The sequence below is a fragment of the Humulus lupulus genome, chromosome 2 (genome assembly GCF_963169125.1).
Source record: "Humulus lupulus chromosome 2, drHumLupu1.1, whole genome shotgun sequence".
In the NCBI taxonomy this organism is placed as follows: Eukaryota; Viridiplantae; Streptophyta; class Magnoliopsida; order Rosales; family Cannabaceae; genus Humulus; species Humulus lupulus.
This window is the reverse complement of record NC_084794.1, coordinates 114699692-114726955: the sequence shown is the minus strand read 5'-3', so window position 1 is coordinate 114726955 and position 27264 is coordinate 114699692. Positions and strand designations below refer to the sequence as shown.

Sequence of the window (27264 nt, the reverse complement as noted above, 5' to 3'; positions counted from 1 at the left end):
ATATCGCAGCTCTAGGGGCGATATATCGCCACTCGAGGAATACGAAAAACACGTAACTTCGCACGAACGTTTCGACAAGCCTCGGGAATATAAGCCCAGGCTATATATCACCTACCATGGGCGATATATCGGCTCCATGGCAATATTTTTGAATGATTTTGAAACCGAGCTCAATTCAACCCATAACCTCTTGGCAAGCCTCAAAATCTTTTTTATCGAGTCTTAAGCCTCTGCTGAATGATTATTCAAATGTTTTTCAATTAAATAGTCATTATTTTATTCAAGCTAAAAGAAGATCTTTTTATTCTTGAACTCTATAAGTAGGACCTAGAACCCAGCCATTTCTTTCATTCTTCAAGTTGAGTTCAGAGCCTTCAAGCTGCTAGGTTTACTTTAGAGTGTTAGACACTTGGGTAGGGGTTATAAACTTTATCATCTTAAGCTTATTAAACACTTGGGTTGGGGTTCTAGTGCATTCAAAGGTATTCCTATTCCTAGTTTATTTCTGTATGTTGCATTAGTTTCTTATAGCTTTTCTCTACTCAAATCCTAACTCATTGTTTTCCCTTCATGGTTAGGAAATTATGTTCTTTGAACTTTAGGTTTCATTTCGGTAAGCTCTTCTTCTCGGTGGTTTAGATTCATTTCTTTTTCATCTCCTTCTTTTAGAAATACTTACCTTCTCATTAATGATTTTTAGGAGTGTTCCAAAATCCTGTCCTTATTCTCATCATCCCGGTATTTGGTAAGGAAAATAGGATAGTTATTATATGCTTGTATGATTATGCTATAATATGGTTTTATATGTTATGATATATATGTTTTGGGACTTATAGTTGCTTAAATAGCAAACCCCAACACTTTTATGTTCTTGGGGCTTGTAGTTTCCTAGCTAGCAAACCTCATTGTATTTTGAGGCTTATAGTTGCTTAGTTAGCAAACCACAATGATTACCATGTACATGGGTTAGAATTGTGATATATGTTTATGGTATACGATTATGATATAGTTTATGTATATGATCTATGTTTATAGCTTATGTTTATGTTATGTTTCATGCTTTTAGTAGATTTTCCTTGCTGGGCATTAGGCCCATTCCTTTATTTTTTATATGTGCAGGAAAATTGTATGGCGGCGGAAAGATTCTTGGCAGCTTGGGATTGTGTATTGGGGGAGAATGGATTCGGTGAACTGTGTGAACGATTCGAGGGCGAAGTTGTTTTTAGTCATTTCAATTATATTTTCTATGTATTTTCCGCACTTGATTTTTGTAACGAAATTATTTAAGATTCAAGTTATGTTTTATTTTGAAACAATGGGATCTCATATCATACCCCCAATTTTATGTATTTTCACCTTTGCTTTATAGTTTTTAATAAAGTTATGACTATTTCGTATGTATGTTTTCTTAAGAATAGTGTCTATGTATAAGTAGTTTTAATGGTCCAAGGCTTAGAATTAGTTGGGTCATTACAAGTAGTGTCTTTTCAAGTCATTAATCATCTTTGTCGTCCCCGGATGTACTGAATACAAAGTATTATGAGCTTCTGTAAGGATTTCTCTCTTCAACTCCTCATCATTAGGGACGCTAATTCTTTCCTTGAACTTTAGCATCCCATTACATGACACACTAAAATCATTGACCTTCCCACTTTCCAATTCACCTTTTTGTTCCACCAAGTAAGGATCCTCACATTGACCTTGTTTGATTCTTTCTAACAAGGTAGACTGAATAGTCATTACTGATAATCTTCCTGTGATTACCTCAATCTCCGCTCTGCACATGTCCTCCTGAAGTGGTCTTGTCAATTTCCTCAAAAATGACACATTACCATGAGACTTTCTACTCAGTGCATCTGCAACCACATTTGCTTTTCCAGGATGATAAATTATTTGACAAGCATAATCTTTCACTAGCTCCAACCATCTCCTTTGTCTCATGTTTAATTCTTTCTGAGTGAAGAAATACTTGAGACTTTTATGATCGGTATATATTTCTCACTTCTCACCATATAGATAATGTCTCTAAATCTTTAGTGCAAAAACAACTGCTACCAACTCCAGATCATGTGTTGGATACTTCTGTTCATAGTCCTTCAATTTTCTAGAAGCATAAGCTATGACTTTGCCATTCTGTATCAGCACACACCCTAATCCTTGCTTTGAAGCATCACTATAAATCACAAGTCCTCCTGATCCAGATGGAATAGTAAGTATTGGAGCAGATGCCAATCTTTGCTTCAACTCTTGAAAACTTTTCTCACAAGCTTCAGTCCATTCAAACTTATGATTCTTCTTCGTCAGTTCTGTCAATGGCATTGCTATCTTAGAAAATCCTTCAACAAATCTTCGTTAATAGCTTGCTAATCCCAGAAAACTCCTTACTTCTGAAACATTTGTTGGTCTATTCCATTTACTAATTGCTTCAATCTTATATAGATCTACCGAAATACCATCTTTTGAGACTATATGGCCCAAATATGCCACCTTCTCTAGCCAAAATTCACATTTCTTAAATTTGGCATAGAGTTGTTTTTCTTTTAATTTCTCCAATGTCAACCTAAAACGTTCCTCATGTTCTTCTTTGGATCGAGAATACACCAAAATATCATCAATAAACACTATTACAAACTTATCAAGGTAGTCCTTAAACACCATGTTCATTAAATCCATGAATGCAGCTGGAGCATTAGTTAATCCAAATGGCATCACAAGGAACTCATAATGGCCATACCGAGTTCGAAATGCAGTTTTTGGTATATCCTCTTCTCTAATCTTTAATTGGTGATACCCAGATCTCAAATCAATCTTTGAAAACACTCCTCCTCCTTGTAATTGATCAAAAAGATCATCAATTCTAGGAAGTGGATACGTATTCTTGATTGTCAACTTGTTTAATTCTCTATAATCAATACACATTCGCATTGTCCCATCCTTTTTCTTCACAAATAGCACTGGAGCTCCCCATGGTGAAAAACTAGGCCTGATAAACTTTTTATCCAAGAGTTCTTGCAATTGTATCTTTAATTCCTTTAGTTTTGTTGGTGTCATTCTATAAGGTGCCTTGGACACAGGGGCTGTACCAGGAAGTAGCTTGATCACAAATTCAATTTCTCTGTCTAGAGGCAATCTCGGTAAATCTTCTGGAAACACTTCTAAGAAATCTCTAACTACCGGTACATCTTCTGGTTTTAACTTTTGCTCTTTATAAGTGTCAACCACACTGGCAAGATAACCCATACATCCACTTTCCAACAGTCTCCTGGCCTTCATAACAGAAATTAAAGGAATGCAACTTTTTGATGTCGTACCAATAAACATAAACTCATCTTCCTTCGAAGACTTAAATATCATTGTTTTCTTTCTACAATCAATAGTGGCATTGTACTTTGAAAGCCAATCCATAACCAAAATCACCTCATAATCGTGCATCTCTAACATTATTAGATTTGCATATAATTCCCTACCATCAATGATAATAGGAACCCCCCTCAGCCAATGAGTAGAATATAAAATCCCTTCAGATGGTAACATTGTACTAAAAACTCCTGACAATTTCTCACACGATCTACCCAACCTTTTTACATATGTCAAGGATGCAAATGAATGTGTGGCACCTGAATCTATTAATGCATGAGTGAGAATACCAAATACAAAAGTATCACTTGACACCACAGAGTTGTTGGTATCAGCATCAACCTGAGTAATCGTAAACACCCTAGCATTTGTCTTTTGAGGTTCATCCTTATTTTGTTGGTTCTTCATCAATGGACAATCTTTGACAAAATGAGCCCCCTTGCCACATTTGAAACAACTCTTACTGAGAATCATGTACTCCCTGAAATGATTCTTTCCACAAGTTTGACATCGTGGTTGTTGTTGGAATCCAGATTGCCTATTTTGCTGACCTCCTTTAAATGTCTTATTTTGTCCTTGTCTAAATTGGAAATTCTGGGCCCCTCTTTTGTTGTCATTGGAAAAGAGACTTTGTTCTTTATTGAATGGAGTGTCTCTATGAGGCATGCTAGTAGCAGCTTTAGCTTTTGTTATCTTTTCTTCTCTGTGTTCAGCTCTGTAAGCTTTCTCCACTACCTGAGCATAAGAAAGAGGCCTTGTATGTCCCATATCCACATCTCTATCCAATTCTGGTTGCAGACCCTCCAGGAAGTGATTCACTCTACCAGTTTCAGTGTTAACCAAGTCTGGTGTAAACTTGGCTAACCGGTCAAATGTCCTGGCGTACTCAGCCACTGAAAGATTCCCTTGTTGTAATCTAGTGAACTCAATTACTTTAGCAGTCAACACAACTTCATTATAAAACTTTTTATTGAAGACCAGTTCAAAGTCTGCCCAAGTCATCTGATTCACTTCTCTAATCTACTTAACCACTTCCCACCAAATCTTAGCATCCATTTTCAATGTATGTGCAGCACAACAAACCTTTTCCCTATCACTTTGTTGCATAAACTCAAAGGTTTCTTCTAAGAAACTCTTCCAGTCTTGTGTGTCAAGTGGGTCAGTGCAACCTTCAAATACCGGTGGGTGTTTTTTTTGGAAACGTTCATATAGTGGTTCCATGGGGTGCACTGCAGGTGGGGCTTGTGGAGGCAGAGCTTGTGGAGGTGTTGGAGTTTCATTAGGCGGTGATGGTGCTTGTCTTTGTCGTTGTTCTGCTAACAATTTCTCAATTTGTTCAACTTGTATATTCACTACTGCTCGAAGTTGAGCCATTTCTTGTTCATATTTATTACTGCAAGAGCCTCCAGTAGCCACCATTGCATGTTCATAATCCATCAGTGTTATTATGTATATCTTAAGACAAAAAGCCCATAACTTATGTCATTTAGCCAATAATGCACATGAGGCATCCAGCCAACACATAATAAATGCACACATAAAACTTACAGGTAAATTGAGCATTATCCTTTCCTTAAAGTGTACATATGAACGGTCTATAAGAACATTTTAACCATAGCTCTGGTACCAACTTGTAACACCCTCACGTACTTTAGCTAAAACCATATCTGAGGTGTTACGTTTTAAAATTATATCATAATTACTTTCAGCAGAAGTCTAAAAAAAAATTTCTGAAAACTTATTTCACATTATTTACATTAAACATAAAGTGTTTCTCAAACATATTATACATAAGTATCAAATAACCCAATTTGTTTTCAAAACATAACTTTACACTTTATTACAAACATACACACTGATAAACTGAAATAACCCACAAAAGGTCGATATGTTCATATGTACAAATCATGGTCATGACCATGCTTCAGTTCTCCATTGTCATTCACTCATTTTTTCTCTACCTGCAACACAAGACAATTGTGAGCCTAAAGCTCAGTAAGTAAAGTAATGCATGCAATGCTAATGTTTACCCAATGTTAATGGACATACACAACTTCTTTTTAAATTTTGGGCCCCTTAATATTGTGCACACTGTTTGATTAGGCCAATGCCTGTAGGACTTGTTACACGTATAATATAAAATCCCATGGGTTCTCCTCCGGCTAGCCATCACCACAGTAAGGCACATAAAAAACCTTATTCCATCATTGCCCAGTTGGGCTCAAGAGTTAAGGCGGGCACACACTGTGGTGTCAATACATATAACAATAACTCATATGGAGGAGAAATAAAAATAGGAACATGGCAAACAATATAATTGGTTCACTAAAACCTAGCCCAAATTATTAGGCTGCCACTATGAGCCTAACTATAGGCCTCCGTTTACACTTACTTACATTCTCATTTTCCTTTTTAAAATAATGGCACTGAACTTAAACTTCTTATTACAACTTACTTTTATGTTGCATAAAACTTGCCAATGCATCACATAATTAATCATCATAATATCATGCATGGTCTTCTATCATACAATAATTCACCATATCACTATTATGCCATGCATACAAATTTATGATGAAGTGTCAATGTAAGTTAATACCACTTACTCACAACATATTCATATAATGCATACTTTCACATAACATGTAATTCTTGTGTTGCAGTTGAGTACTTTACTTACCTTCTGTCCAAAATATATTTCACCGTGTAACAAGTAGTGTCTTAGGTGTTGATGTGGTTATCCTGAAAATGGCATGAATTTCACATCATAATGATGGCAGTAAGGAATTGAACTATCATTTAAAAATATCCACAAAACATCATATCCAAATCATGCCTAAATTGCCTTAAACTACTTAGATCGAGCGTTAGATTTATCTTAGACACTTGGAGAAATTTTGACAGAGCTTCCCCTTAATTTTAGCTATCCCCAAATATCAAAATCAATTAGTAATCAACATCAAATAACCTGCCATAACCACATATCCTAAATACCAACATAATTCATCACAAAGTTATCATATACCGATTTTGATAAAATTCTAATTTCCAAGATCATCTCCCAAATTAAATAATTTTCCACGTCTATTCAAACATTTATAAACATATCTACCCTCTTATAAACTCAATCAAATAACCAAAAATCATTTTGTACTCCAAGAACCACAAAACCTCATAAAACACAAAATTTCACTTATCGAGCAACTTTTCGGCGAAAATAATCTCTTCTAGCTTTTCTAAACCTCAAACCACTTGGAAACCACTAAGAAATATCTTAAAAAAGATAAAACACCATAGATAGTCTCTCAGCAAAATTAAAAAACGTGGTTTAACTTCCAAGTACAAGAACTTACCATAAAAAAGGTCAGAACTAAGCTTAATCCACTTCTTTGGCTTTGATTTCACTTGGATCTTCTTAGAAAATCTTCAAGCCAGCCAAAATATGATTTTTGGTTTTCTTTTATCTCTATTTTTCAGAGTCTTAGTCGTGAAAAGTGATAAGGTTGATGACAATCCTTTATTTTCAATGATTTGGCCTTATTGTGTCAAAATTTGACACCTTTCACCTTATCATTACACTTTTTGACTTATGAAAACCTTATCACTTAAATAATTTCGACTTAATCATCTCCTAGGCGGATTATTGTTATGTGTGAAACACTCACACCAAACCTTAGGTCCATATGAGTTCATACCCAATAGCTATGCTTACCCGATTGAGCGTAGCGCACTTATGCTAAGCTCGTTTTGACTTTGCGTCAACACCACTGATTACGTATACCTCCCATAAAGACTTGATCTAATGGTTCTAAAACCATTTTTACCTCATCAATGAGACCTTAATCATACCTCAATTGTATTTGATAAATCCACCAATACTCAATTTTACACCGAAATACTAGTAATCGACATTGTATTATTTTTCATCGCTTAACATCTTTTACCTTCTATATCTCACTTTTCACACTTGATTTCATTCCTTGTCCATATATTTCATCCTTTCTTATATCTTGAGCACATCAAACACCCATAATAGACAACCCAAATGCCACAAGGTTAATAATATAGAACATACACATAGACATCATATACACAACTTTTATACGTATACATGAAAACACTTATAAGAATATGCATATGCTCAAATTATACATATTGTAAGAGATGTAATGCAATGCAATGTAATGCAATCATGTGATTATTGGCTATAATATATCAAAATAAGGTGGGTGGTACAAGCACCACCTCAACTCTCGGCACCCCCAGCTCAGGAAGATAACGAGCCACATATGATAGATGTAGAAGATGTAATAACCTTCTCTGGAGGACCCCATATTGACGGAACGAGCAGGAATAGAGATATGTGCATGAGTTAAAAACAGAGGATGGTACTTCTTACATTCTAGAGCCACAAGCTCCAAAACAACAGCAAGTCGAGTCCCAGCCAATAACTTTCACTGAGGATGATGCCTCTCACGTACAATTTCTACATAATGACCCACTGGTCTGTTGGTATTAAATAATCAAATCAAAGGTACGCAACGGAATATATAGACTCATTTTAATAAATATTAATACCAGCCAGAATCATATACATATATAAATTAAAATCACATACAAAGAAAATTAAGGATTACCTCTTGTAGCCTATCAAGTGTCCCTGAATATTTTTGTATAAAATCAATGATCTTCAAATCCAGCAATCTGAAAGCTCACACCCTGATCTTCCAGACCAATCCTCAAACACACAAGGACGTATGTGGGCACGTAGGATTCAAAATGTTGATTTATGTGACTCTCTAGATGTACTTAACCCATGAGATTTAGATAGGTTTGATAGAGAAAAAGTTTAGAATAGTTTCCAGGTTTTGAGAAAACTATCGCTTTAGAGAGAGAGTCTATATTTTTATTCTCAAAAATAATAATAAAGCTTTTTCTAAGTCACTTACTATCAGACTTATATAAAGATATTTAATCTAATTAAATAATCTTTATTTTATTAAGAATATAATTCAAATAAAAACTAATAAGATATTTACATTTAATTATTAATTTAAATCATAATTAAAAAGAATAATTAAATAACTGATTAAACAAAATTATTTGAAATTCAAAATTCAAATCCCAGGGATAAAAATCCCTGAGTTAGGCTCCACACACTGTGGTGCATAGTGTGTGTCGCCCAACCTAATCAAGGTTTTCCTAATTTTCTCATTTCTTTGTTTAATCATTCTTTAAGACAATATATTATCCCAACATAAATATCAGTTAATTCAAAATTAACTTTATCTTAAAATATTAGTTTTAAATTAAATAAATAAATATCATATTGTACATAAGATATTTTTTATTCTCTCTTTTCATATTAATCCAAACAAGATTAATATTAATTTTAACCTATAGTTTTTCAAAATAAAAACTATATAGTTAAATAATTAATTAAATCACAATTAATAAATTATCCATAATTATCACATAATTATTTCCTTGCCATGAAAAATTAATTCCTTCGCAATTTAGTCATTTCTCTTTACAAATTTTTCTTTTGACATCCTTACCCTTGATAGTGTAGGACAGAGGTGATCTGGGGACCATGGACCTATAATACGAAGCTCCAATAAACCAGATTATTAATTAAACTCTTTCATCTAATAATCTTATTTATTAATTCCATGATTACTCCACTATAAATATGGAATTGCACTCTAAGTATTTATAGAATAATATTTACAGAGTTTTCTCTTGTAGTCCATTGATATAATAAATATATGTAGTTTTGCCCTCCATTATTGGTTCGTTAATTAGAGCTGGTCTAAATTACCGTTTTACCCTTATAATTACCTCTTGATCCTTAAGTACCATTAATTCACTAGCAAATAATTAATCTATAATCTAATTATAGATTTAACCTAAATAAATATTCAGTTCCATAATTAACCCTTAAGGGAACCAATATTCGATCTGTTAGGAAAGCATGGATTCTATTATTCAAATTCATGTTCCTAGACTGTAATGACCCAACTACTCTAGACTTTTGGACCATTAATGAAACTATACATACAAACCTTAATAAGACTTACATTTGCGAAAATACCATAAATTTATTAGAAACTTGTAGAAACAAAAGTTACTTTCATAAAATAAGTAGGATATGGGTACCCATTGTCTTTAAAACAAAACATAACTTAATGTAAAAAGGAGTTACATAGAAAATGCGGAAAATACATGTAAAACTATAAAAAATAAATAAAACAAGACTACATCCTCGAGAAATCGAACTCTCGACTCCTTGCCTCCATTCACCATCGATACACATTCTCTAAGCATCCACGAATCTTACCTCCTCTAAAGCTATTTTCCTGCACATAAAACAAAAAGGAATGAGCCTAATGCCCAGCAAGGAAAATCTAACACATAGTCATAAACATAAAATTTCATAATAAACATAAAGACATATCATAACACTTATTACATACACTTATACACTTATTATAATGGCCATTATTACATGGGGTCCCATAGACTAAACAAGTCATATGCCCATGGGGTTAGTGGGGTCCTACTAGCTAAGTAGGTCATATGCCCATAACCCATTTGGGGTCTTGTTAGTCATATGGGTCATATGCCCAATCCTACAAACATATATACATACATATCATAACACATTTAATAACATAAAACATAAGATAACATAAACATATAACATATTGATTCTAGCCTATTTTCCTTACCAAAGTTACCGGGATAAGAGGACAGCGTTGGGACTTTTTGGAACACTCCTAAAACCATATATAACAGGGTGAGTCTAATGAAGAAGAGAGATGAAATGAAAGGGATGGAAAGACTAAACCATTGAAAGTCACACTTACCAAAACTTATGTGCTCAAGAACTTAGATTCCCTAACCAAGATAAGAATGAGGTTAGGAGACTGAGTAGAAGACTATGAGAAAGAAAATAATATAAAACAAATGAACTAGAGTTTTGGTTTACCTCAAAGACTTGTAATACCAATCTACACCTCAAACCGAAATACTCTAAAACCTTACTTCCCAAAGTGTTTGATAAGCTTATAATGATCAAGCTTATGATTCCCAAACCCAGGTGTTTATACTCTCACACTCACTTAGCACATGCAGCCTCTGAACTTAGAGCCAAAGATGAATAATGGCCGGGTACTAGGTCCTATTTATAGAGTTTAGGAACGAAAAGATCTTGATTTTACTTGAATAAAAATAATAGCTTTTTAGGTGAAAAATATTTGAATAATCGTTCAGCAGAGGCTGAAGACTCGTTCAAAAGATGTTGGACTTATGAAGAAGTTGAATGGCTGAAAGGAAAAAGAATTAAAAAAAACATTTGAATTATGCTGAGGGAGGCGATATATCGCCCCCTGTAGGCGATATATCGCCTTGGCCAGTATGCCCGAGGCGACCGTGCATCGTTTCGTGTTTTCCGTGTCTACGTGCTGCGATATATCGCCCCCTATAGCTGCGATATATCGGCACACGCTGAATATTCAAACACGAAATTACACATTTTTAGCTAAGTTTGAATGGAGTAAACAGCCTTGACTAAGCCCTCAACGTATTCAAAGATGCTGACTGACCCTATTGCATTCAAACTTTACTCCTTATTAAATTAAATCCTCAAAATACTTAATCCTTAATCACCCATTCATAACATGTGCTTAAAATCCTATTGGTCCTCATCTAAACCTTATAGTATAACAAATATTATCCTTAATATCAGCTATATAATCAATCCTTAGGTTAAGATTAATATTCTTAAACTATAGGTTAAACTTAGAAAGTCTATAAGTACTACTATGAGTGTCCAAATAATTCCCGGTCTGAACCAAAAATCCACAGTTACAAAGATAATACTATACATACTATAATACTACTATCTAACTAGCTAAGTAAAGTTCTTGGACTCTACACAGACATTCATGATATTGAATCTCCAACACAAAAGTCATTAGCCTCATTATTCTAAGAGAACTTAATGAGTGAATCAAAAGATCCAATAAACATAAACAGGAGTTCATGAATACTTAGGATTTAGACTGAACCACAAATGATTATCTATTATGATAACAATTAAATATATGTATAACGGCAAGTTTATAAAGATAATTAATTTCCATCAGTCTTGTCATATATAATATCTATTATATACATCACATTTACTAAGATGTCAATCCACATCAGTAATCTGAATCTAAATTACTCCCATCTCGTATGCTTAGCAAACCGTACTAGTAACCATTCATTAAAGATTTCATACTTTAATATGTTACTGACTATTTTATTCATTATATATGATCTTAATTCTCTCGTATTAATACACGATCATATTCTCATAATTGAATAAGGAATTTTACTGATATTATTATATAATTAATTCAAACAATAATTATAACATTCAAATATAATAAAATTGTACTTTTATTTAAAACCACTAAAATATCTTTACATGATTTTAGAGCATCAATCCTAACATGGTCATCACCATACAGCTCACCAGCATGAGAGTTCACCTGGTACTAATTGGTAATGGTAACTGTTGACGGTGAAATCTCGTCAACGAAATTAGATCGGAAAACTCAAAGGTAAGTCGAGTGAGGATTTTGTAAGAACTAAGAATAAACTTTAAGAAAAAGTAGACACAGATAAATGATGGAGCAAATCCTGGTATATTTCTCAATAGCCTCTCCTTACAATGAATTTTCCAACCCCCTTTCAGGTGGTCTTAGGGTTCCTTTTATAGTAGGCTCTAATGGCCTTAGATACATAGTGGTCCAGGGGACCAAGTGGTACATACGTACTGTGTCAGGGGAGTGGCTTCAGAGGTTGTGGTCGTACACCCCGTACAGAAGCAGGTGTCAGGAGGATGTCTCCACTACTTGTCGGTACCCATGTCTAATGCGTGGTGGCAGGCGTAGTGGCGCAGGAGGTAGTGGTGTCGGGTCTGACCCATGGCCATAGACGTACGGACCATAACTCCTATTCTTGCATAACCACTCCTGGCATTCCCACTACTTGTCTGGTAAGGGGTACTATATCCGTACTCTGACTTCTTTAGGTTTGTAGGCACATTCCATATTCATGCATGTACCTTGCCCTTTGTGAGTATTCTCACCTCCAAGGCCATGGGCGAGGCCATGGGCGAGGCCATGGGCGAGGCCATGGGAGAGGCCACGGGCGAGGCCATGGGAGAGGCCATGGGCAAAGCCATACCTCATTGCGAGCCCCTGGTGCGCGCGGGGCGCGAGGCCCCTGGTGCGCGCGTGGCGCGAGGGGCATGGGCGCGCGGGGCGCGAGGCCCCTGGTGCGCGTGGGGCGCGAGGCGCATGGGCGCGCGGGGCGCGAGGCCCCTGGTGCGCGCGGGGCGCGAGGCGCATGCGCGGGCGCGAGACCCCTGGTCCGCGCGGGGCGCGAGGCGCATGGGCGCGCAGGCGCGAGGCCCTTGGTGCGCGCGGGGCGCGAGGCCCCTGGTGCGCGCGGGGCGCGAGGCGCATGGGCGCGCGGGCGCGAGGCCCCTGCTGCGCGCGGGCGCGAGGCGCATGGGCGCGCGGGGCGCGAGGCCCTTGGTGCGCGTGGGGCGCAAGGCGCATGGGCGCGCGGGGAGCGAGGCCCCTGGTGCGCGCGGGGCGCGAGGCGCATGGGCGCGTGGGCGCGAGGCCCTTGGTGCGCGCGAGGCGCATGGGCGCGCGGGCGCGAGGCCCCTGCTGCGCGCGGGCGCGAGGCGCATGGGCGCGCGGGGCGCGAGGCCCCTGGTGCGCGTGGGGCGCGAGGCGCATGGGCGCGCGGGGCGCGAGGCCCCTGGTGCGCGCGGGGCGCGAGGCGCATGGGCGCGTGGGCGCGAGGCCCTTGGTGCGCGCGGGGCGCGAGGCCCTTGGTGCATGCGGGGCGTGAGGCGCATGGGCGCGCGGGCGCGAGGCCCCTGATGCGCGCGGGCGCGAGGCCCCTGGTGCGCGCGGGGCGCGAGGCGCATGGGCGCGAGGCCCCTGGTGCGCGCGGGGCGCGAGGCGCATGCCTTGATGAGACATGGGATACATCCTAGGTGTGAAATGTCTTCTTGGCGTGAGGTCCTTAGTGTGGGACACCTCGGGGCAAGGCTAGGCGCATGAGGTGTTGGCATGCGCGGGGTGCTGCTGGAGTGGTGTTCGCGAGGCTGGGGCCTTAACTTCGAGGGGCACGGATAAGGGCCATGTGTGCATGACAAACACGTCTAACAAGGTGATGCAGCTTGGAGGCCTGGAATGACCTCATGAGGCCTAGAACTCTGCGAGTGTCTAACACTTCGATGGCCTATAATTACCTTCTGCCTTCATTGCGTACTTGGCGCCCTTGGTGCCCCTTACCTATTTACTTCTTTATGGGACTAGAAACTTCTTTTGTGTGTTTTTCTTATTTGGTGGATTTTCGGCATCCACAGTAGCTCAGTGAATTACCTGTACAAAACAACGTTGGAATTGCATATGCAATGCAGATTTTTCAGGAGAAGGAATTGCATGTATAGGGGTCATTGACCACCCCATAACACTACAGGAACATCCGGTTTCAGTAACAAAGATGTTTGAGTTTATAGTGGTAGACGCGCCATTTTCCTACAATGATCTCCTCGAGAGACCAGCCCTGATAGGGTTGGGGGTAGCAACATCAGTAAGATATTTGGCTATGAAATTACAAACACCTAGTGCGATTGGGGAATTGAAGGGTGATTAATTGGCATCTCGGGAATGCTATAGTATTTCCATGAGAGGAAAGGGCCAACCTAGCGCACAAGCACTGGTCATAATCGAAGAGATAGAATAAAGAGTTTTCGAGATTGAAAACGAGATTGATTGCCACATGGGAGAAGGCCAAGCTAAACTCGGACTTATAGAGGAGCTTGAAGATGTCCAGCTCAATAGTAAGGATCCGACTAAAGTTGTAAATATTGGGAAAGATCTTGCCAAAGATGCAAAATAGCAATTAACCCAATTTTTATTAGAAAACCAAGATGTTTTTTCCTGGTCTCACTCAAACATTATTGGAATAAGTCCAAATATAATTAGTCTCACCCTAAACGTAGATAATTCTTTACCTCTGAAGCAACAAAAATAAGGTTGCTTGACGATGAAAGGAAACAAGAATTAAAGGAAGATGTCGACAGATTAAAAGCCAATCGCTTTATAAGGGAAGCTTTTTATCCAGACTGGATAGCAAATCCAGTGTTAGTTCCTGAATGTGAAATTGAGAACTTGCATTGACTATTTGGATCTAAATAAAGCGTGTCCAAAGGACTGTTTCCTGTGACCTAAGATTGACCAGCTCGTAGATGCTACCTCGGGTCATGATATCATGTCTTTTATGGATGCATATTCTGGATATGACTAGATATCCATGCATGCTCCAGACTCGGAACACACAAGCTTGGTGACAGATAAAGGGTTGTACTGCTACAATGTAATGCCCTTTGGGTTAACAAACGCTGGAGCAACATATCAAAGACTAGTAAATCGAATGCCCACCGAGCAGATAGGAAAGAACATGGAGGTGAATGTGGATGACATGTTGGTCAAATCAAAACACACCACGACCTAAGTTGCTGACCTAACAGAGTGATTCACTATACTAAGAAAGTATAATATGAGGTTAAACCCACAAAAGTGCTATTTTGGAGTATCTTCGGGAAAACTCCTTAGGTTTGTAGTAAATGCTCGGGGAATTGAGGAAAATCCGGACACAATTAAGGCCCTAATCGAAATGCCCTCACCTCAAAAACACAAGTATGTCCAGATTTTGACTAGGCGAATTGCACCGTTAAACGGATTCATCTCGAAGTCTACTGACAAATGTCTACCATTCATCAGCCTTTTTGAGAAGGGGCAATAAATTTGAATGGACAGAGGAATCCGAGCAGCCTTTCAGGCTCACAGAAATGGGCAATCGAACTTGGGTAGTTTTAGATAACCTACTACTCGAGAATGACAATCAAATGCCAAACATTAGCCGATTTCATAGCTAAATGCATGGGAATGCCTGACGAAGAGGTAATAACCCCAACTCGAGAGCTGTGAAAACTCTATGTCGACGAGTCATGAAATGATAACAAATCGATAGCAAGAATCATACTTATGACCCCCAAAGAACATAAGTTCCATTCATCGCTAAGGTTTGGATTTGATGTTTCAAATAACAAGGCAGAATATGAAGCAATACTAGCAAGGCTTCGAGTGGCTCGAGAATCAAAAGCTAAATACATATATGGCTATATTGATTCCCAGCTCGTAGTTAATCAAGTGTGAGGTGAGTATCAAGCTCGAGGAACTAAAATGGCAGCATACCTAGAGAATGTCAAGATAGCGTTCGAGCAGTTCAAGTACTATACAATCGAGCAGGTTTTTAGATAGCAAAATACAAATGTTGATACGCTAGCTCGACTAGCAACAACTAGGGAGCTAACACACTATAATGACTCAACTAATTCTAGACTTTGGACCATTAATAACTACTATACATAGATACTAATCTTACGAACACATACATACGAAATAGTCATAACTTTATTAAAAACTGTAAAGCAAAGGTTAAAATACATAAAAATTTGGAGTATGGTATGGGATCCCATTGATAGAAAATGAAACATAACTTGTATCTTAAATAAATTTATTACAAAATTTAGTGCAGAAAATACATAGAAAACATAATTAAAAATGACTAAAAACACTTTGTCCTCGAATCATTCACGCAGTCCACCGAATCCACTCTTCCTCAATACACAATCCCAAGCCGCCAAGAATCTTCCCTCCGCCATAATTATTTTCCTGCACATATAAAATAAAGGAATGAGCCTAATGCCCAGCAATGAAAAATCTACTACAAGCATGAAACATAAACATAAACATAAACTATAAAATATAAACATATACTATAAACATATATCACAATTCTAACCCATGTACATGGTAATCATTGGGGTTTGCTAACTAAGCAACTATAAGCCTCAAAATACAATGAGGTTTGCTAGCTAAGCAAATATAAGCCCCAAGAACGTAAAAGTGTTGGGGTTTGTTATATAAGCAACTATAAGCCCCAAAACATATATATATCATAACATACAAAAAAGCATATTATAATATAATCATATAAGCATATAATAACTATCCTATTTTTCTTACCAAATACAGGGATGTGAGAACAAGGACGGGATTTTGGAACACTCCTAAAAATCATAAATGAGAAGGTGAGTATTTCTAAAAGAAGGAGATGAAAAAGAAATGAATCTAAACCACCGAGAAGAAGAGCTTACCGAAATGAAACCTCAAGTTCAAAGAACTTAATTGCCTAACCATGAAGGGAAAACAATGAGTTAGGATTTGAGTAGAGAAAAGCTATAAGAAACTAATGCAACATACAGAAATGAACTAGGAATAGGAATACCTTTGAATGCACTAGAACCAAACTACACCTTTATAGAAAAACACACTATTATCCTTACTTCCCAAGTGTTTAATAAGCTTAAGATGATAAAGCTTATAACCCCAACCCACGTGTTTAACACTCTAAAGTAAACCTAGCTGCTTGAAGGCTCTGAACTCAGCTTGAAGAATGAAAGAAATGGCTGGGTACTAGGTCCTATTTATAGAGTTCAAGAATGAAAAGATCTTCTTTTAGCTTGAATAAAAATAATGACTTTTAATTGAAAAAAAATTGAATATTTGTTCAACAGAGGCTTGAGACTCAGTCAAAAAGATTCTGAGGCTTATCAAGAGGTTATGGAATAAAATGATCTCGGTTTCAAAATTATTCAAAAACCTTGCCCTAGAGCCGATATATCACCCATGGTAGGAAATATATCGCCTGGGCTTATATTCCCTAGGCTCGTCGAAATGTTCGTGTGAAGTTACGTGTTTTTTGTATTCCCCGAGTGGCGATATATCGCTCCCTAGAGCAGCGATATATCGGCATATGCTGAAATATTATACACGTAATTGCACTTTTTCAGCCTAATTTGAATTGAGTAAACAGCTTTGACTGAGTCCTATAACGATTTCAAAGCTACTGGTAGACTCTGGGGTTTTCAAATATTACTCTTAATAAACTATTCCTCAAAAATACTTAATTTCCAATAAACATGCACATGACAAGTGTCATGATCTTATTGGTTCTATCTAAACCTTATAACATAATAAATATCATCTTCATAATCAGCTATATTAATCAAACCTTATGTTATAATTAATATTCTTAAACTATATGTTAAACTTATAAAATCTACAAGTGTTGCTACGAGTGTTCAACTAAGTCCCGGCTTGAACCAAAATCCACAGTAATAAACATACTACAACTACTACTAGTTATTACTACTACCACTACTACTACTATCTAACTAGCTGAGTAAAGTTCTTGGACTCTACACACACTTAATGTTGTTCCAGTGGAATTCCTACCACTACCCAATATTTCTGAGCTAGAAATGTCTGATGTCGAGATGATAGATACACAACCAATCTGAATGACTCCAATAATCGATTCTGTCATAATTGAAACCCTGCCAAAAGACTGGAACGAGGCAAAAAATTACTATAACAAATCCCAAGATATACAATCCTGTCTAGGAAATTGTATCGAATGAGTTACTCTATGACACTATTGCGATGTGTAGCACCACCCGAGTCAAGAAGAATCCTTGAAGAAATCCATGAGGGATTTTGTGGAAATCACACATGGGGTATAGCCCTTCTAAAAAGATAATATGACAAGAATACTTCCGGTCGACGCTAAAGGTAGAACCGTTCACATATGTTAAATATTGTGATAAATACCAACAAATCGCGTCGATGCCCCTAGCTCCACCAACCGAGCTGACAATGATAACCACTTTGTGGCTGCTTGAACTATGAGGAATAAACTTGATAGGATCACTACCAACGGGATGAGGAGTAGTCAGATATGATGTGGTCACAGTAGACTATTTTAGGAAATGGACCAAGCGAACCACTAGCTACAATTACCTCAAAAATTGTCTTAGACTTCGTAGTGAAAAACATTTTGTGTCGATACTAAATCCCAAGAAAAATAGTGTCCGACAATGGAACACAGTGATAGCGAGTTGTTTATGTGTTTTTGCCAAAATAATTGGATCGTAAAATGTTTTTCATCCGTAGCACACCCTTGGGAAAATGGGCAGGTCAAAGCCATGTACAAAACTCTAAAGAATTCCATTAAAAATGGCTCGAAGAAGCAAAGGAAAAATGGTCTGACAAATTACCAAAAGTCCTATGGGTATATAGAACAACAACTCAAACTTTAACAGGACATACACCATTTTCATTAGCCTATGGAAGCGAGGCAATGTTACCCATTGAGGTGGAAGTCTCGACTTTACGACGTGAGGCCTATGATCATAATTCAAATCACAGACAACTCGAAGAGGCCCCAGACTTACTCAAAGAAAAATGAGAAGTCTCCCAACTAAAGAACACATCATATCAACAACGCACTACAATGTACTTTAACAAGCAAGTTTGAGATAGGAAATTTGGATTGAAGATTTCGTAATTAGGCGAGTATTTTTAGCAACAAAAGACCCATCAGTTGGAGTGCTCAGAACAAATTGGGAAGGGCCATATTTAATTGACTCAATCATCTGACTAGACGTCTACAAATTAGCTCATTTGAATGGAGAACTAATCCCCCGAGCTTGGAATGGTGAACATCTACGACCTTATTATCAATAAATTTTGGGTTGATGTTTATTAGTAGTAACCAAGTGATGAAATTATTTGATTGATGTTAAGAAAATCATCTCTTTTTCCATTTTTTAAATATTCTTTAATTTTTTGCTCACAACTCATTAGCAAAACAACCTAAGATCAATCTTAGGAGTTATAGGGGCATATATGGTACGGGATATAACCATACCATGGGCTCGAAAAAATAGAAATATTGCAAGGAAATAACCTCGCATGCCTTAGCAGCTCAAAATAACTAACCAATAAAACATTGGAAAATTTTCTCATACCAGCTTGGAAAGCCTTAGGCATTAACTATTGGGTAGGCTATAAACAACCTTAGTTTTGTGTTACATCTCAAAACAAAGATACAAGTAATCTAACTTTAATGATAGTAAATACATAAACACAAAGAAATCAAAGTGTAGAATAGACTTTTCTTGAAGAACAACTCTATAAAATCACAAAGATATAATTTTATGTGAAACACAAAAGTTATAAGGCTTGACACAAATGTAGATTTGTTCAAAAATCTCTATTCCTAGCCTTCCCTATGAAAATGCTTCAAGCTACTACAATGGAATGAGATTGGGATACACAAGGCTTGGGTCTTCATACAAGTCAAGCTTTCATGATGAAAATCTTGGAATAAACTAGTAATCTTGAAAGCTAGAGAAAGAAAGAGTTCTTCCTTTAGAGAGAGAGGGAGAGGTGAGAGATCAATTCACCAATTAACTCATATTAACCCTTTAAATAGTATAGGACCATCATTAGACTCAACCAATGAGATCAGAACATTTAAATTTAAGTTTTGGACCCAAAAAGATGATTTATAAATGCCTATACTGAAAGTCAACTCTCACATGTTAACTTTTGTGAAATCGTTATTGTTTTTACACCTCTTCGTGCCTAAATAATTTCACCATGTATTTAACCAATCACAACATTAATCGAGTAGGAAAGTTGAAGTTTACAAACAAATAACCGAGCTAATTTCAAAGTTATTACTACGAATTTTTGTGCAAAACAAATTTAAAGTAGTCATGGTTGTTTAACAGGCATAAATTCGAGCATGATTATACATAAAAACTACATAAATAACAAGTGTGGGAATGTATGTAAAGCTCAACAGTACTTGTATGAATAAAATAAGTATAACAGCTGCAATAAATAATGAAAGCTTGAAAGACTTAAACACTTAGTAAATTTGAGCATACAATTATAAAATTAGTATCATATAATAAAATTAGACATTTAAGGTTGAGCATATTTTCTTTACTCGGCTAAAATAAAACTACTTTAAAAATAAAATAAAATGAAAAGCTCTGAAAATTCGAGCTAGAGATTGTCTCGGCCCCAATGGTCTTAATTAATTACAAACCAAAAGAGGTCGTAGCCTTGATAAAGATAAATTGATAAAGAAAAAAGATTCAGTAACTCCACTTCCAGAGTCCACCTCGTCACCTAGCTTCTCGTTAGCGCTAGAGTAGTGGTTTGGACAGCTTCATCAATAGCTAGCCGAGCCTGCCACTTCTATAACAAGGCCTCTTGTTGGCTCCCCAAAAAGGACTCGTCTATGTTGGGATTCATAGACCATATCTTATACATGAACATGTTAATTGAGGTATCCTTCTTAACTTTGATATCCTCTAGGATTCGAGCTTTCTCTTCCTCCATCAGCTGGAACCCCGTTTTCTCCTCCTCGAGCAGGGCGTTATGTTTATGAAGGCGCTTAAGTTCAGACTCTTGGCTGCAAATTCGGACTATAAATGTTCAAGCTCGAATTCGAGGGGGTGGTCTTACCCAATGCCTCATCCTGAGCTTTTTTCACCTCTACAAGCTCTATCTTGAATTTTCCTTCCACAGCTTTAAGTGTATCCTTAGCCTTTGACTAGGCAGCCTTGGCATCAATGGCGAAATTATGACTATATGCCACTTGGGTAACTAGTAGATGAGTTTGTTCACATAGGCTAAGAAGACCCTGAAGTATGAAAATGTTAGCTAGAGGATTAAAAATGGTGTAAATAATAAGAGAATCATTTCAAGATCGAAAGATGCTTACCGTGACTATTAGCAACTTGCCCTTATCCCCAATGGAGGTGGAGTTGTCACCTTTCAAGAACTCTCAGTCGGAACCCTGAAGGTTGTTGTAAACTAGACCAACTCGAGTCAAGATGTCAAACCTAAGATCATATCCGAATGCGCCAGCCGTGTTGTCAAGAGTAAACTCCCTTTCAAAATTTAAGAACGAAAATTTGCGAGCTGGAATTTGGGCTAGAGGAGGTTTCTTTGGTTTGTAGGAGGGATCAGCCACCTTCTTCCCTTTGTCTAAGGTTGGACGATGATAAGTATCGAATTTTTCTATTTTTAATTCATTATTCTTCTATGATTATGCACTTGATTATTTATTTATATATTTTTAATAAGTTCATTTTGAGTTTTTAGGACTTCCTAGACATTTTGGTGAAAAATAATGGATTTAGGATGTTTTACAAGCAATGGTTAAGCTCGGAATTACAAGTTTGAAACTTCACACTTGATTTTGACATTTTTTTAATACTTTTTTGGAAATCTTTCTAGAAATCCAAGTTTTGGATATTTTTTTTAGCTTTCCATAGTATTTTAAATAGTCAAATTCCAAGTTGTAATGAGGAAGTTATGGTTAAAATATTGTCAGTGGCTAAGCTGAAGAACATAAAAAATGAAAAAAAAATGCACACGTGCCGAAAATGGTCACTGACCGTAGCCAGCCTTATTCCAGGTCGCGGCTAGGGGGACTGAACGCAATGTCTACAGCCATTATAACCCTTTCGTCGTGGCCAGAGCCCGATAAATACACCAAATCGATTCCTGTGGTCGCGACCCCCAAGAAACACTGGCTGCAGCCGGCGATTGAATTTTTCTTTAATTCTTAAATTTTAAATGTATTTTTTAAGGGGCTATAAAAGGTATTGGGGTTAACTCTTAGAATAACTTTGGATTGCGAATTTTAGAGTCTAGAGCAGCAGAAGAGAAGAAAATACATCAACATCTACATTCTTCAATCTAGTTTTTCTTTCTTCTCTAAAGCTTCTTCATTTTCAACTCATGTTTATGTTTATGATCATGTTTGAGATTATGGAGTAGTTTTCTTTTTGGTTAAGGATTATTTCAAAACCCTAGACATGAGATCTTGAACGCATTAATGAATTTTATTCCTTCTATTCCCTTATATTAAACTGCTTCTATTTTTCTATTTATATGTCATGAATCTTGTAAGATCTTATTATGTTCTATTATCATCTTAGGATTGTTATTCACCTAATAGTCTAGGATTCTAAGTAGAGCAATAAATTGCAATTAAGGAATTGTGACGGGTGTTTTAATTGTGATGAAAAATAGAACCTGGGTTAAATGAATTTCATGCTTAGTAAATTTGTTAACTAGATTAATCTGTTTCCACAAAATGTAATGCTTTTCATGGGTTAAATAGATCTCATGCTTAATGGGTTTATTGCTTGGTAAAAAGGATTAATTAAGAGCACTTAGCTTTAATTAATTATAATAGGGAAACTGAGATAATCGATTGCTTAAGTGTTATTTGTAGGGTTAATAGTTTAATTGGGAATAGGGAATATTATTTGTCATTGTTGATAAATTGATTGTTAAAGATGGAGAATAATTCTTAACTGCTTCTTTAAAATCGTATTATCCATTGTTCTTTGTTTATTACATTATTTTATGTTATTAAATCTTGAAATAAAACCTTCTATTTAATTCTTGTTTTTATTTTGAATGGTTAATTGAATAATAGTCCTTGTGGGTTCGACCATTACTACCACTTTACTAATAATTTAGTGATTAATAATGAATAAATATAATTAAATTTGGTACGGCATACGACACATATCAAATTTTTGGCGTCGTTACCGGGGGACTATTTTATTTAATATGTTATTCTTTTTTTTCTTTTTACTAACTTGGAATATTAGTTGTGGTTGATTTTTTTCAGGGCTTGCATAGAACTTGGTTTGAGACATGGCAATGTACTATCAACACTATTATGATCAACAAATGAATAGATATGAACCCTATTCTAACAATTACAATTCACAATGGGAGGAATATTCTAACACTTTCTATTGTGGAAATCAATATGTTGAGCCGAATTTATACTCTCAATCAGAATATAATGAATTCGCACCACAATATTCAGATCCATCAATTGGAGATCTCACCAATGCATTGAAAGCCAACAATCTCCAACTTCAACAGATGTCACAACAGGCTTACGTGACCCGTCCTCAACAACCTCCTACAGGAATGTTACAAGATCATAAACCATCAATTTCAGATATGCTAAAATCCTCGGTGGCTTCAAATACACAGACCCAAGTTATTCTTCAGGGTATGCAAGCGTCCCTCAAGAATTTGGCGAGTACTATGGGACAAATTGCTACGTCATTGAGTAATCTTGAGGTTGAGAATTTTGGAGAATTACACACAGAATTGGAGAGTAATTTAATAAAGAATTATGGTACCCTAACTCTTCAAAATGGTACACAACTTGACACGTCACCTCATCCAGACATAACATTTGATCAAATTCCAACTTGAGAAGTCAACAATTCAACTTCAGAAGCATCCTCTCCACCGGAGATCGAAACTTTCACGTCTGTTGATCCATCATCACAGAACATGTTACATAAACCAACTGTCAGATTGTATGTCCCTCGTCCTCCATTTCCGGGCACATTGACAAAATCTAAGAATGAAGAGGAAAATAAGGTGATCCTTAAAATCAATATTCTACTCCTTAAGACCATTACGCAAGTACCACGGTATGTTAAGCTTCTTAAGGAGTTGTGCATAAATAAAATGAAACTTAAAGGTGATAAAAAGATAGGTGTGGGAGAGAATGTCTCTATTTATCTTAAAAGGAAGTTGCCACCCAAGTGTTAAGACCTTGAGATGTTTACAAATCTATACACCATCGGTAAAAACATGTTTGATCATTGTATGATAGATTTAGGAGCATCTATTAATATTATATCTTATTCTATTTTTGCTTCCTTAAATCTTGGGCCAATAAAAGAAACTGATGTTATTATTCGATTGGTTGATTACACTAATGCTTATCCCCTAGGAGTAGTTTAAGATGTTTTGGTGCAGGTTCAATTTAGGAGGTCATTCCTACTGATTACAAGTACAAAGTTGGATGTCAAAGCCTGGGTACTTACAATGAAATTTGATGGTGAAATTAATAAGTTTAATCTGTTGAATTCTATTAATAAGTACAAAAGGAGGAAGGTTATGCTAAATAACCCACCAAAATAATTATGACCACATCATTCATCCGAGATAACGACGTTAAACAAAGCACTTGTGGGAGTTTTTCTTACCCTTATCTTTTTATTTTGCATTGATTTTTTTTATTTAATATACATCTTGAGGACAATGCTAAAATTAAGTGTGGGGGAAGGGAAAACTAGATGTTTTATTTTTATTTGTCATTTCTTTAGTTGTTATTTGTGTTTGTGTTGTTTAGTTGTTTTTTTATGTTTAATTGTTTTTAGTATCGTTTTTTATTTTAGTTTGTGTTGCACCCAAATTTCAAGAATGAATAAATAGCCTCAAAATGTAGGCTCGAAATGGCTAAGCTCGAAAATAATAAGTGTTGGTTGTACACTTGTATAAAATGATAAGATTCTAGGTCTAGTCAGCTATTAACACTCGAGCATGAGTGACATTGTTCGAGCTTAAGTCGTAGGCTCGAAGGCACTGATGTTCTCTGAAGAGTGAGGTCGACAAAGTCACTAGATGAGGAGGCGGTTGACTAGAATGATGAGCTCAAAGTCTGGATCGCTCTCGAAAAATGCATCATCCTTACAATCGAGCTCAGCGACGCGTTTTGCACACGAAAACTGTTAGGAAATCCCTATTCCTTAGGGATTTGTTGTTATCAGATAATTAAATCCCTACTATCATGGGATATTATGTAATTAATGCATTTATTTTTATTTATTTCAAATTTGAGTGATTGATTGTAACTTCTCGAAATAAGCGAAAGATATTCTGTCAACAAAGTCTATAAATAGCCTGGGGAATTTCATTTGTAACTGAACTAGAGAATACTCTGCCAAATTGCTTCCTAAAAAAATCTTTGAGAGAGTATTGAGAGAAATAATATTGACTCGTGGACTAGGTAGATTTTAACTGTTGAACCACGTAAAAAGCTTGTGAATTCTTCTATTTTTTCTACAATATTGTTTAGTGCTCTTCATGTCTAAGTTGACGAAAAAAGAAGTCAACAATTTGGTGCTTTCATTGAGAGCATTAAACAAATTTATGCATTGTTTAATCAGAAACCTCCTGTACAGCATCAATGGTCACTACAAACAATCCTGGAACTGGTGGGCGACCTTTGCCACAAACCCTGAGGAATGAAGGAAGTGCATCATCCAACTCCAGGAGGCCACCTATTCCAACTCTCAGACCCGACAAGGATTTATACTAGAATCCTGAAAGATACGGGCCCATTGTGGATTTGGAGAATTGCAGACTGAGTGAACAGCTGGCCGAAGCTACATGACGTAACAAGCAATTGGCTAGGCAAGCCAAATGAGGCACAAGTGCCTCCTTGAAGGACCAGAGGGTGTCCCCGCAGGAGTACCGTCACCAGAATGGCCGAACAAAGGGCCCAACAAGCCCAGCTGAGGCCTAGGGAAAATACCGGCAACGGTCGCCCTAGGAGAAACACTCAAAATGCTAATACTGGCAACCTGACGGTGAGTGTAACGACTGGAACGGGGATAACTGAGCTCCCCCTGTAGCTTGGAACAATAACCCCGAGCATGTCATCAATAACCCAAAGCCAGTTCGAGTCCCTTCCAGACCCAAGATGGAAGGCCCCTGTCGTTGCCAATAAGGCATCCTCCATCCCCAATAAGGCATCCATCTCCAGTTCGAGAGGCACCCCAGCAAGCTCCTAATGGGAACCAGATGGGGGAAATATCACCCCAACGACCCTCTTGGAGTGGTAGCCGAGACAAAAATTGCAGGGCTCGACCTAGACATGGGGAGGAAGAGAAGCTCACCGAGGACATAGGGCATCCCAGCCAGCGGGAAGCCATATGTCGAGGTCATAAATGACTGGAGTGAGGGGGCCAGTGGAAGACCCACCTCATTACCATTGAGCCACACAACTAGAGAGAAATGTTAGTTTCATGAGTGGAAGTTTGGACCTCTGCAGGTCGGTGAGTGTATACAATATCGAGCCCAGGAATACTGGGAATTACGAGAACAACAAACTTGATCTTCAAGATCATTTAAATCAAAATCGGGGGCAGGCTAACCCTTCAAACCTTGATTTACGGGAACATTTAAATAGCCTAAAAGAGCCCATGCAGCCAATATACAAAAATCAGTATAACCCTATAACTCCTTACTACCCTAGAGTCATTACCATGTGATTTTAAAAGGTGCAATTAGCTCATTAATCGAGGTATTAGACTACAAAGTGTGATTAAATAAAAAGAAAGACTTGTTTAACAAGAGGGTTGGACATTAAAATTATAAATTGCTACATTGGGATCCCAAAACATTGTTTCAAAATATATTTACAACTCAAAAGTTAGGAAACAATCGACCTAAGCGACAAAATCAAATGTTTATAACATGTCCCTCCAAACAACCCCGGTCGTGGCGGCCAGGTAGGCCAAACATGTACGCACTAATTCATGCCCTCCAACTAATGGTTGATCGACCCTTTCCTTGCCCTTACCTGCACCACAGAGCACCCGTGAGTCGAGGCCCAGTAAGAAAACATCACAACACAGCATATAATAAATTAATTCAACAAATGCATAATTAATCAAATGTGACAAACAATCTACAAGTTCCTATCTGAATTCACAACAGCACAACAACATAACAACACATCAGCACAACAAGCACATAAGCACAACAGTGGCACCCGCCGATCAGGGTGTGTTACCAGGCACCAAGTCCACGGTCTTAACTGAGCGGGTGAGTACAGCACCCTTTGAGGGTCTCGCCCTGGCGACCTGCATTCAGCATGGTTAACACCGTACTCAGTCTTTGTTATTCCCTTTGAGGCTCTCGCCCTGGCACCCTGCATTCAGCATGCTTAATGCTGATCTTGGCCTTTGTTGCTCTCGTTCCTTGTCGTTCCCAGCCTATT

The 27264-nt window shown here is 37.4% G+C and overlaps 1 long non-coding RNA gene across 1 annotated transcript; it reads right to left on the bottom strand.

The window, feature by feature from the left end:
• Nucleotides 1-5098: 5098 nt before the first annotated feature.
• On the bottom strand, nucleotides 5099-6809 carry LOC133816255 (uncharacterized). Its single transcript, XR_009885115.1, has 3 exons — nucleotides 6711-6809; nucleotides 6038-6099; nucleotides 5099-5318 (listed from the first exon to the last, which is right to left on the bottom strand). It is a non-coding gene; the product is annotated as an uncharacterized LOC133816255 (long non-coding RNA).
• Nucleotides 6810-27264: the final 20455 nt, after the last annotated feature.